This window comes from Patagioenas fasciata, chromosome 23 (assembly GCF_037038585.1).
Source record: "Patagioenas fasciata isolate bPatFas1 chromosome 23, bPatFas1.hap1, whole genome shotgun sequence".
In the NCBI taxonomy this organism is placed as follows: Eukaryota; Metazoa; Chordata; class Aves; order Columbiformes; family Columbidae; genus Patagioenas; species Patagioenas fasciata.
Window position 1 is genome coordinate 3,615,256 of NC_092542.1, and position 13,448 is coordinate 3,628,703.

At 52.4% G+C, this 13,448-nt stretch overlaps 1 protein-coding gene across 11 annotated transcripts in view; it reads right to left on the reverse strand.

Moving 5' to 3' along the window:
* CASZ1 (castor zinc finger 1) overlaps positions 1-13,448 on the reverse strand; it is a 216,972-nt gene that overhangs the window by 72,254 nt on the left and 131,270 nt on the right. The window lies entirely within an intron of this gene.

Consider the following 13,448-nt stretch of genomic DNA (forward strand, 5'->3'; position numbering starts at 1 on the left):
CAAAGCCAAGAGCCGGCGGGAGCCCATCAGCTCCAATTAGAGCTGGCTGCAAGGGGGACGGTGCATTGGGTGTCACCTCCAAATGCCCTTTGGATAGATATGGAGAGAGGCGAGGGGGGGAGAGAATCTGCAGTTGTTCCAACGCTTCTTGCTCAGCAGAACAACTGTTGCAGTCCTTTTAGCACAAACCCAGCAACTGTTCCCAAAAGCACAACCTCCTCAGCTCCCGTCCTTAAAAAAAACCCAACAACCGATCTCCAAAACGCCGGCTTCTGAGTCAGGGCAAAAATGTTATTAACAAAAACATCACTCAGGGGTGGGACACCTGCTCCCTGACAAGCAACTGGCCTGGCTGCCCATGGTTAGCGTATTACATCAGGCCCCAAAAAGAGAAAGGAAAGGGAGGGAGAAGGGGAGAGAGTGGAAAAGAACAGACAGAGGGAGGATGACAGCAGAAGGGAGCAACAGAGACAAAGAAGAGCAAGACAGGGGAAGCACGGAAAGAAAAGAGCAAGTGCGAGCGCATGTGAGAGACGGCGCAGGAGAGAGCGAGAGCAGAGAAGTGTGCGGAAAGTGGCGATGTGTGTGCAATAAAGTGTGGGAGCGCCTATGCGCGAGAAAGACTGCGAGAGTGTGTGCATATGGCAGGGACTCGAGTTGGGAGGAGGAAGAGAAGAGTAAGGAAGGGTGGATGACACCATGAAAAGCAAAAAAAATAAAGCTTGGAAAAGTGTAGCAGGAAAATAGGGAGGAAGAGAGGAACAAAAGAAAAAGTGAAGGCCATCAAACAAATGAGTCTGTGAAGCAAGGGAGCAAAGATAAGCACAGGGAGGGAGGTATGGGAAGAGGTGGGGGGCACTCGGGACAGAGCAGTGTCAGGGAGAGAGGACAGGGAAAGGGAGAAGGGGACAAGAGAAAAAAGGAGTAAAAGAAATAAACAGGGGGGAGGGAGAGAAAGATGTCTATTAAAAACCTCAGTGCATAACACAAAATGTCAGGGTTTATAGCTTCATTCTTGGCATTGCTGGTACTGAGAACCCCACACAGAAATGTCACTGCTTGTCATGTTTAATCACCTGCTATTTGTTAACACCTTCGCTGCAAGGAGTCTGCCCCTCACCCCTTGCAGGCTTTCCTTTTGGAGAATAAACTGCGCATACGTGTCTCTGCCTTTCGGCGCCCCTAGGACAGGGGATGCTCCTGGGAGCTCAGGACAAGGCCGGGAGCAGGTGAGCGAGACGAGTTTGTGGGGAGAACGACTTCAGGGCAGGGAAAGGAGGCAGGAGTGAGAGGGGAAGGCTCAGCGATCGAACACGCGTGGGTAAATCAAGGTGCACGGGCTGGTAAAGCAAGGGCAGGGAGGAGTGGGCACCCGCACACCCCCTGCGCTCCCACCCTGCTCGTGTCCTGTGCCTGTCACAGAAACGAAATCCCCGAAATCCGTGCAAGCCTGGATTCTCCAATCTGTTTGCTTGAACAGCAACTGTCACCTAAAAGCAAACTTCCAAAGCTATTAAACGTACACTTACAGCTCCTTGCCCTGGCATCTGCACTGGTGACTTTGCTCCAGTTCCTCGCAAAGCCTCAGACCAGTGTTTTTTATTGATCCCATTTTCCTGTGTCAGGCACCCGTGCCCACCGCCCGCATTCCCCCCAGCCGCATTCTGTCTGTCTGACATCACGTTGCGCTGCTACAGAAATCATTCTGAGGTCATCACTAGACAAGACTTTTCCCTCCTATTTCACGCACTCCAACTGGAAAGAAATAAAACAAAATCTCTCCTCCAAATAGTAGGGTCTCCCATACGAGCAATGAAATTCTAACTCTACAGTTTTCAGGCCGAGGGAAAGAAATAAATCATCCCCCCACCTAAGTGAAGAAAAAATGAAAGATGTGTATGCAAAGAGCATTAGCGGAGCTATTTTGCTGTAACCGAGGTACGGTCACCAGCACTGTTTCGACACACACGAGGGCTCGGCTCGGGCACCGTCCTTGCTCCTCGCGCTGAAACGCTTGTGTCAGTGCGCAGCGCTTGCGAAGTGCTGATGCCAGGGAAGTTACGACTTTACGTCTTGAAAACGAAGAGAATTTGGGGAGCCGAAGAAATGATGATATGACGAGTTGTAAGGGGGTCCTAAATGCATCCATTTTTTTTTCATGCATTCGTTCAAACAACAAAAAACTAGCAGGTATGTTTCTACCCACATTTTCTTGTATGTTTTCCTCACAACGGTGTTTTCATGGTCTTTTTCTATTGAGATGCTCGCTAGTTTCTAAAAACAAATATCTACAACTCGATGTCACACAGTGGAGAGACCCCGTGGGCAATGGGGACACGGGCACTGCCGCTGCCCCGCGCTGGGGACAGGGGCTTCTGCTGACACCCACAGCCCCCCCAAATAAATTCAGACCCAATTTTCACACCCGAGAACAAGGTGGTTGCGACACGCGAGTCCAGGACCCGGGGACAGCAGTTTGTGCCCCAGCACGAGGTGCAGGAGCCACCCCAAGTCCTATTCTGGGAACGGGAACAGTACACAGAAAGGCCTCCCGCTGGCCTTTCGCCAAGGATAAAATTCACCCTTCTGAACGCAGGCCAAGATGATCTAAAGTGACTACTGACTTCTGTTGCCCAACTCCAGTCACCTTAAATGGGCCTATTTTTCCAAGTGTCGGTGCTCAGCACAGCTGAGAATCGGGTCTCTTTAAGATGTTTAATACTACGTGTCCGACCACCGCTTTAACAAGAAAGACCAATATTTCTCTCCTGCGTGACTTCTTCCGGTCTGGCCAGGCCTTTTATCTCCTTTTTTTTCCCCTCCCCTCCCTTCTCCTTGTTCTTTTATTTTTCAGCTTTTCATGAATTTCTCTCCGCTTTCCTCCCTCTCCCCCTCAAGGTCATGCGGCTCATTTCCACGTTGAATATTTACTCAGCAAGCCGGGTCCTTTCACGGGCGCTCACCACAAATATGCTTTCTGATAAAGTCCGGAGAAAAGAAACTATAAAACCCACCACAACGTCAGAAATAAATTTTACGAAAATCCCAACAGTGCCAAGTGGGGCTGTAATGGGGTAAAATATTTCAATAGAGACAGCGAGCAGGTAAAAAACCCTTGGGATTAGTTCACTCCATTTCCCTGTGTTTCCCTGATTATTTTCTTGCCTTCTTTTCTTGTTTGCTTTTCTGAATATTTTTGTGCTGCTGTTAGGGCTGTGCCACCTGTACGAGGGAGACTGTTCTATTTAACTTATTCACCCACAGCAACACTCACCCTTGTTCAAAACCAGACCCCATCCAGCCCGTGGGCACCTGCTCCTTCATGACAACGACCCTGCAGCTCAAGCCCATCCAGAGCAGGGGAGTTTTCAGCTACAGTTTGCTCATTTTGACTAAGCCCATTACTTGTAAGCAGCTTGCATAAAGCATCAGGGTTTGTACGTACCCGGGGTCATGCACAACACAGAATAGCCAGAGATCCCACAAATAAGGTCAAGCCCCACTGCCCGCTCTCAGGAATGGATGGGGCCCTTTGCACCAGTGTGGTAAGAGGGAGTGGGTCCTGGAGAATCTGTTTTGTACTTAATTACCAAGTCAGCTCACAGATCCATCCTACTTTGTGAAATGAAGAGCAGCCTCACAAGTCTCTACTGTCCAGGGCAGGCCTGCAGAGCCCAGCCTTCCTCGCTGCTCTGAGATGTGGCACTTTTGATAAACCTCCAACTCCAAAGAAACAAAATCTGGCCAATGCAGCATGACTTTGAAAATCCAAGCCTCAGACTTGCAGTGTCCAAGGAAGTTTTAAAATTAGGTTATAGTGACATCATTTCTATCTCCATTCAACCATCAGAGACTGGCCCTGCCCTCACATGAAAGATAAAGTATTAAAAATGTCAATTGACTGGCTACCATCTCTTCCTCTGAGATCCAACACCACTTGGCCATGCAAGGAAAAGTAACTCTGCTGGCTTTTGTCATCAGGTCATGGTTTTATGCCCAAGAGTACATCTAGCCCACAATTTCCCAAGGGAGAATGGCCAAAATCTCCTTGCTAACAAGGTCAGGTTTGGGATAATGTGCATACAGCAACAAAAGGCACCCACCTGCCCAGAGCCCCGAGGAACACTGGAGGAAAGCGAGCTGCTCTGAAAGCAACCCCCTTCTTTCTCTTGAGACAGCAGGGCCCTCTGCCTTCTCCTCGCTCTAGAGGAACTGCTTCAGGTTGCTTAGCATTGCTACTTTCCTTTTATGAGCTCACGATGGAATAACAGAGATCTGGGGATTCCTCCCAGCAGGAGAGAGGCAATTCACAGCCTCAAAGCACTGTCGTGATACTCTAGGTTGTGCTGGTGTAGGCAGCTAGCTGCAAATACATCCAGGTAGTATTTTGAACAGTTTAGTACTTTAGGAACTGCACGGAAGCCCAACTTGGCAGAGCCGCGCTCCTCCGGGTACCGGCTATCAGTGACAGCAGGGACCTTGACAGGAACCATGGCTGAGCTATTACAGGGGCAAATGTTTGAGTCCACCAGCATCACAGCAACTAAACAGCAAGTCACAAGTTTTGCCAGGCACTCACAGCCCTGAAATAAAATACTGTTGCAAAAATACTCTGATTTCAGGTGCTTTTGGCCACTCGTGACTGTGTGAGCAGCAGAGCGATGGGAGAGCAGCACGCCGAGGGTGGTGACACCGTCCCGAGTGGCAGCACACGCTGTAGGATGCCATGTTGGCACCAGCACCCTGCGGAGGTTGGGAATGAGCCCGGGTGTCACCACACTGTGCACAGGCTCCCTGCGACCCTTCTGTCTCCCTGGCACGGCCCGTCTCGTCTCACTGAGTGCTGCTCGCCCTCCCTCCCTCCCAACGCGCACATGGCTTTAATGTTTTTATTACCTGTTTGACTCGCTGCCTTATTGCTTCTCCTCTTAATGGGGCTGTAACCGTGGAAACGAGGAATAAACGGCCACCAGAAAATGAGATGATTAAACAGGTCACCCTGGCAAAACAAACTCCGTGTTCACACGGCGCAGGCTGTGTGTGCGGTTTCTGCCCAGGGAACCGCGGGGCCGGGCTGGGCTCCTGCGAGGGGCAGATCACCGAGAGCTGCCCCCCCGGAGAAGAGCGGCCTCTGCCCACGGGGACGATGCTGTGCACCTCCCCGGACAGACATGTGGACAACGGCAAGGTTTGCTCAGGGAAAATGGATGACAGAGAGGACAAGACACATCCAAGTAACTGGGGAAAAAATAGCAACTCTGATGAATATAAATAGGCTGGACTGAAAACAAAGCACAAGTCTGAGACAAGTTGGTGTCCTCTGTTGTCCCCATCTCTGGCGCTGGCCACGCAGCAGCTCCCAAGGGAGCACAGAGACCCTTCTGCCGGCACTTCTGCAGCTCCAGCGCTCTCCTCGTTGCTGCTAATGGGCTTACGGCCAAGCTGCACCGGTGCTGGCAAAGGCAGGGCTCCATCCGGCCGAGCACGGCTCCTTCTCCAAAGCCGTGTGGCTGGGAGGAAGGGGACAGCAGCGTGGAGGGGACCTGCCTGGCTCAGGGACTCGCCTCCAGCTCAGATCCAACCTAACTTCCTCCTTGGGGTGCTGCAGATACCCTCACCAAGCTGGGAACAGCCACATTCTACTGCCACGCTCAGTGGTGAGCTGGGTTCTAGTAAATCCAGTCTGACAGATCAGTTAGGAATGAGAGGTCAGCTCAGCCCCAGCACACACACGGGCTTCCCATGAAAGCTGGGGGGGTACAGCCACAGCCCCAGACCTGAGCAGGACACCACAGCCCTCCTTGTGACCAGGGGAGAAGGCTGGTCCACAGCAGCGAGACCAGGAGGAGACAGGGGTGCCTGTGCGTCTCCACACCCTGCTGGGGGCTGACATCTGCAATGAGATCCCTTCTCAAGGCAAGCTGAGAGGTCGTGAGTTTCAGACCAAAATGTTGTTGAAAACAAAAACTCAAAACAAGCAATCAAAAAAGCACAATCACAAACCATCATTCAAAGCAGTGAGGATCCTGCCAGGATCACCATCCTGTCCCAACCTGTCCGAATCCAGACTCATTGGGTGCTGGCAGTCTGGGAAGAGCAGACTTACTCCAGCAAGAGCAACGAATTCAGGAGACAAAAATCGGAACGGCAAAGCTTGGCGAGGTGGAGATGAGAGACAACTGCATGAAGCGCACAGGCGAGGGGTTGTGCTTGCTTTCAAAAAAACCAGCAGGTGGTTTATGAAAAGGGCCCTATTCTTTAGAGTAATTTGAGCCATATTTCATTGTTTGACAGAAAAATCCTAATATTCATGACCTCCTTTAACTGGAAGAAGTTTGCTCATCTGAATATCAGCCCACAGACAAATGGGAAAATGAAAAATAAAGAAAGAAAGATAATGGAAGGGAGGTGGAGGGGGGGGAAAAAAGGAAAGGAAAACCAAGACAGAGTCAGAGGCAGAATGGGATGTCCAGGAGGGTGACAAAGAGTGACAGGTCTGTGGGAATAAGGAAAGGAGGGAGGACATAAAGGAAAGCTATTTAGCAAGAAAAGTTAAATAGCGCAGCATAGAAAAGGGCTGAGAAAAGCAAGAGTGAATGACTGAAAACGCAGCAAGAGCGAGCAAAGGAGCTTTCTGAAAGTTTCCAAGCGCCTGGATCAACTTTGCAAAACTGCGATTCTTGTCCTACTGAGCTTCTGTTGAAAATATTCCTGTGCAAGCAAGAAGGAAAAACAGACCCTCTCTCCCCTGGTTCCCTCACCCTCTTCCAGTCCGGTCCTCCTCTGCCAACATCTGCTGCCTGCCTTCGGGACATGCACATGGTAATTACTCCAGGAGCAGCTTCCTCTCCTTTCCCTGCTCGCAGAGGCCACTTGGCAGAGAGCTCCAAGCCACCGAGAGATCCCACACACGCCTCCACACCGCACGGCAGCAGAGGGGACGTGGGAGCCAGGGCTGTGCCCAGGGAACTTGATAGCACGGGGGGTAGGAGGTGGGTGAAAAGATGAAGAGGTTTGTCTACAAAACATGGCAACCAAACATGCCCCAGGCTCCAAGAAGGGGAGAAGTTGGCTTGACATGTGGGACTGCTCGTGCTCCTCCAGAGAGGGGAAGGGGCGCTGGGGTGAGGTGTGCAGGGGGAGCGCGTGCACGAGGAGGAGGAGGAGGAGGAGGTGGAGGAGGAGGAAGGCTGCCCTGGGCGGGCCGGCCCAGGGAGTGGATTCATACGGGCACGGTGCTGGCAAACACCATGCGGAGAGGTGGAGTTGCTTTAATGAGAAGATGCTTCTATGACTCAGGCCTCAAAGGGATTGGGACTTTATTATTTTATTTTTCCATAATAAATTATGCCCTGGGATGCCAGGTCCCGCCGGGTTTTTCTGGAAATACCAGACAAAAGCTGGTGTTGCTACCTGGCTTTTGATAGTTTCCCATGTATGGAAGCTAAAAGTTCCTGGTTCTTCCTCTGCTCTGCCCTGGCCTAGCCAGCACTGGGAGAGGGGCTGACACCGCGGCACCTTTGCAACAGAGAATCCCAGCTGGAGCTCTGCAGCCCCTGCCCAGGTCCTGGAGAGCCTCCCTTGTGCGCCCACGACCACCCATCCTGGACCCAGGGGTGTTCACAGTGCTGCCGGGACACCGAGGGTGCCGCCGGTCTGGTGGGCACAGGAGCCCCCGGGAAGCGGGTGCAGGAGCTCGCAGGAAGCAGCGGGCTCAGCTCTCCCACAGCCCAACCACCACACCCTAGCTGCAGGGAGGCTCCTGCCCGACCCCCGCACCCGTCCATGGACAGCAGCCAGGCCTCCTGCACTTATCTCCATCACCGAAGCGCCCAGCCCTGGCTCTGGGCTGCACAGGGGAGTATCATTATGCCCACTTTATAGATTAGGAGTTATGCATCCCACACCAAATCCTCAGCCTCTGCCATGTCTCACAGACCTGTTCTGGAGCTCTCTTTGTTAGATTTGGGCTGATCTTGGCCTTAATTCAGCTCAGAAACTCGCGTTGCAAAAATCCCCTGCACAGCCGCCTGCCTGCCTGCAGACCAAGCCCGCTGCCAAGGCCATCGTCCCCCCCAGCAGCAGGAACGGTGGGTGACGCACTACAGCGGCGTGTTAGGGACACCGAACACACAAGGGCACAGACCACACTGATCTTCTCCCGCTGCTGAGAAAGATCCACTCGTCACCATGATGATGCAAGCACGCAGAGCCGCGGCGCAGAGGAAGGCGATGTGTTGAGGGAGCAACTTGGAGAACACAAAGTTCAGCACAACATCAACCCAGGGCACGTGAGTGACCGGGAGCGTGGAGGTGGACGAGTGTCTGGGGCAGATGTGCATGTGCAGGACAGGGTGACGGGGACGTAGGTGTTGGGTGTGGGGAACACCTCCAGAAACGCTCCGGTGGAGCTCGGTGTTTTTACTGATTTCACAAGAGGCTTTGCTAAAATGTCACCTCTCCAAAGCAAAACATGTGCATGTAGGTGAATCATCATTTCACACCCCAAAACCAGGAATGGGTGGCAAAATTCTCCAGTGAGGCACCAAATCCTCAGGGGATTGCCATGAAGTGCACCCAGTGACTTCAGTCTTCCCATCCTTTTTTCTTGTATCTTGTTCTCTCCACCCCTTGCTCCCTCTTGCCAACCTATACGGGTTGTTCAGCTTTTATTCTGAGCATGAAACTGCCTTAGGACTGGAAGCTTTAAGCAGTTTCCCAGCCTCCAGAAATTTTCTGGTTGTGTTTCTCCATGGCAGAGCAAACAATTGCTTCGGTACCTGGCCACCACACCTAACTCCCAAACGCAATGAGAACTCAGAATTCTTTGGGAAATTTAAACAAGAACATATTTTACACGAGTGAAGTGCATGGTTTTGGTTCACTGTAACTATTTGTTCTCAAAAAGGCTTGACAAAACTGTTTTACTTTCTGGAATCACCACATGAGGAAAGATTGGAAGTCTCTCGAGAAAGAGGGGAGCAGGCTGGTGCCAGGTTAACGCACTGGGAAGAGAAGTTAGCAGCTGCACTCAGGCTCTGAAAGCCCTTTGGATGGACAACAAGGTGGGCTACAGTTTTCAAGAGGGAAAAGCATCATCATCCCTCTCCAAAACACACTTGCCTGCACAGACAAAGCCTGTGCTCACGTGGAACAGCAGCCTGGCCCCACAACTGCGATGGGTATTGCTGGGTGCCTAAGTAGCAAGCTCCATCCAGGGACCAGGAGCAAAAGCTGCACCAAAGAGAGAGGGAAGCCCCAGCGTACCGACCCCGCTCTGTGTCCCATCCGTCAGCCCGCGGGTGGTCCCCATCGGAGCAGCTCCATGTAGCCCCTTCAGTAACTCACTTGCGGCCAGAGTCTGGGCTTTGCCCACGCAGGGACTGTTCTGTCACCCCACCAGGTCCACCCTTCTGCAGCACCACGGTGACCTGGCCTGGCCCTTGACCCACCTGTGTCCCTTTGGCTGAGCACTTTGTACCCTCCATGGCCACAGCTCCCCAGCCTGGTCAAGCAGGAACGGGGATTAGAAGCTAGCAAGTTTTTCTTTCGCTACTGATGTCTGCCTCCATTTCCCCTGCGAGTGGAAACAGGGAGCAACAAGGTCCTGGTCCAAGGGGCTCTCAATCCTCAAAATGGATTTTACCTGTCTCTGAAAGCTGCCTCCATCTCTCACCCCCCCATTGCTTTGTCCCTAGGGAAATCAGTCTAAAAGGGGCTAATGGAACAATGTCCCTCTCTCTCCCCCCTCTCATTTTCTTTTTTTTTTTTATTAGCATTTGTGGAATTTATTCCCAAACTCTCCTAATCTTTCGTACACAACCATTTGATTTGCATAACCCAGCCCCCTCTCATAAAAACTGGCTGCTAGTTTAATTAAAAAATGTAAATTTGCTGTCATCTCGGGGCCTGGTGAATTAGGACGACATCGGCATTTTTTATTGCTGAAGACGTCCAAACTGATCCAGTCCGCATTGAACCGGAGGGGAGGAGACGGGGCCGCGTGGGACTTTTGGCTGTGGGTTCTGCCCCTCCCCTGCTTCCAGCCAAGCTTCCTCTGCCCCCTTCGCTTTTGCAAAGTGCAGCTGAGGACGAGGACATCGGTTCTCCCAAAGCCCGGCTGGATGGGCCAGCGTGGCCTCTGCACTGTCAGCACTTTGGGAGCTGAGCCCTGGGTGGCACCTGAGCTCTCAAACCCTGGGAACGGCTGCGTCTTCCAGCCCTGGGAGGGAGGGAAGGACCCAGGCGGAGGTGGGAGATGCAGCACAGGCAGAGGTTGTCTTCACCTCCCACAGGACTTTTCATTACTTTCCAGATACTTTCAACCAACTTTTCAGAGGGTAACCTAAATTGCAGGCTGCACAGCAGCCTAAGGGTATGATTTGATGTCGATGGGAGAGTCAAAGTGGCCGCAAAAGGCTCTCGATGTGAGGGCAGCCGAGTGCTCTGGCAGCGCGAGAATCGGGACAGACAAGGCTGCACAGGCAAGAGCTCTGAAATAAATTCCCAGCTCAGATAGTCCTCTCTGATAGGGGCAAAGAAGACTCAGAATGGAAGCGGGAAAAGAGACAGAGACACGGATTATATGGCAGCTACATATTAAATATTTGACCCCTTCCAGCCAAGGTATCTGCATCATTCACAGTCGGTTTCGGTACACGCTGCCCCTCCCACCCTCGGACACGGTGTTTCACAGCAGAAGGATGCTGCACACATTAGCAGACCCCACTCTGTCAGTAACACACCTAGTTTAGAAGGAACAGGACCCAGCAGACAGGGTGCAGGAGGGGAAACAGAAGTTTATTATCTCAGGGATCAATTTTCTGGTCTTTCTGCGAGTTACCACTCTATAGCGCCAAACCAGTAGAAACATTCCTTCAACCACCTTGCAGCACATTCTTCAAGTAATAGCTGGGCCCTGCTTAACACCCCGACAAGAAGGTTAATCCCTGCCTGGGTAAACGCTTCTCCCAAGGAAGAGTGTTCACCAGGTAGGCTGAAGCACTTCAATGCTTTGTACCCAACAAGCATCTCATGGGATTACTGGAAAGAGATCTGAACACCCAAACGAACCGCCTGTGAACCTTCTGCAGACCATGAGCTCAGCACAGGAACGATACCAACCCTGCCTGAGCCAACGTCTCTCCAAAAACCTGTACTGTCAAAACAAATAAGTTGGCACCAGCCCCGAGAAGGTGTTCTATCCACTGGGTGTTTCAAACAACAGCAGTGATTTGACAAAACAAAGTTAAAAAACAACCCTTTCAGTGCAAAATTAGGTGTTTCTCCACCCATTTACCACAGGTTTCTTGGTTCTCATTCTGAGATCAGTTCCTGTAATCTCATACCAAGTATAATTAGGCTGGGGAACAGCTTCCCAAAGGAAATGACAGGTGCCCAGTCACTCAAGATATTTACAACCAGACTAGCAGAAAAGTCACATGTAGGGAACATCTTGCCACGATCCTGGGTGGACGGACTCAGTCCATGAATTCTTTCTAGCCCCTAACCGCGACAAACGCTTCTGGCTCTAGAAGGTCCACGCAAGGACTGGCTGTGCTGAGAAAGCCCTCAGCAAGAGCAGACTGTCAGACCCCACGTAGCGAGTCCCTCTGGGAAAGAAACCCCTCCAGAGTTGGCTGTGCCAGCTGGCAGCTCGTGTGAGCAGCCCTCGGGCTCTGCCCCTGGGGAGCCGCAGCCCCAGGGCTTGGAGAGAATTCAAGAGGCAGCGACTGAGGGAGATAAGCTGGCCCTAGCAGATAAGGGTTAGAGGTGGTGATTATGGGGCAGGTCTTTGCCCCGAGATCATGACAAGACGGGTTCACCCACACACAGACCGTAATGCTGACTTAAACAGATCTCCCAGATCCTCATTTCCATGGCTTGCTGCGCCCAGGTTCCCATGCCCAGGCACCGAAACCCCCGGGTTACCTGGGCGCAGCGGCAGGAGGGCCGAGCGCCCACCACGCTTCCGAGAAGGAGGGTCCCTGTTGGGGGGAAGGTGTTGGTTTCACGGCCCCTTTTTTGGGGAGTGGGGCGGGTGGGCGGGCAGGGGGCCGGGCGCAGGGGCCCATTGGCCAGCGGGCAGTGCTCTGGCCGGCAGGGGGCGCTGCATCCCCGGGGCCCTGCCCGCCCCTGCAGATCCCATCGCTGCTCTGGAGATGGAGATCAGGGCTAAATCACTGTTTATTACTCTCTAAAGCATTTGCCCTCCTGCAGTTTCACCACATCCTTAACTCCTGGGCTGCCCACGCAGCCTCCCAGCTCCTTGATCTAGAAAGGAGGCAGCCGCACGCCCACGGCCGGACCCGACCAGAGCCGGCGCGTCGCGCTCGCGGGTGGAAGCGGTTCCTGAGCCGCTCGGTTCCTGATACCAACGATCAAAATAAATAAATAAACGAAATTAACGACGACAAAATTATCCTCTCAATCAAAATATCGGAGTACATAGTTCAGGCCCAGTCAATCATCAACCAGTTTATTGCCACCTTACTCTTTATTAAAAAAAACCAACACACGCGCACATACACATACGCTCCAGCAATAATTACGTGGACTGTGGCGGATTGCCAGCGCAGGCCTGTTTGGCCCATCACTGCCATTTAGTTTTTACACAGGAAAGAATGGTTTACACCATTTTGGAGGAGGAGATGTGGCTGTGTTAGTAGGTATGGGGCCAAAGTGGTGGGACCAGGTCCCAAAGAGGGAGGTAACATGGCCCAAGGGATTCTTACCGAACTCCAAATCTGCTCACTTTGTGAAATCTAAACGAAACCCTGCCCCAGCCGGCCCAGGGCTGGAAAACCCACCAGCACAGCGAGCCCTCGGCTGCAATCACACCCCAGGCTGACGGAGCCCTGTCCACCAACACCCCCAGCCCACCGCCCCGCCAGACCCTGCTCCCCGGCCCCATACCTGATCGAAAACCAGTGGACGTGCCACAAAAAAGCTACAATCAAAAACACGCCCAGCCCAAATACTGGGGCCTGTAATCTAAAACCAAAACATCACCCCAGTCTGGCCACATCTCCTCCCTGTGAGATGTGAAGGGGTGGGGGAGGTCTCATATACCTCACATGGAAGGACAAAAACAAACCCATCCCAGATATGCCCAGGTTGAAAAAAAAAAAGAAATAGTCATTAAATGTAATAAGCAGCCTCTTCATCTGACACTGCCTTGTCCCAAATAAATTAAATTCCTTTTCATTTAGACAGCACAGGAACCTGACAGGCAACCTTTACCAACGAGACGCCGGAGCTCCGAAGGGGAACAAAATGAAAGAGAAAACAACCCACACAACTTACAACAAATATAAACGCAGAATCATTTCAAAACCCCCATAAACTTCCCCTCCGCATCCTCTCCCGGCCCCGCCGCCCGCCCGCCGCCCCGGCCCGCGGGGGCCGCGCTGCCGGGAAGGACCGGGCGGAGCGGAGCCACCCGCTCA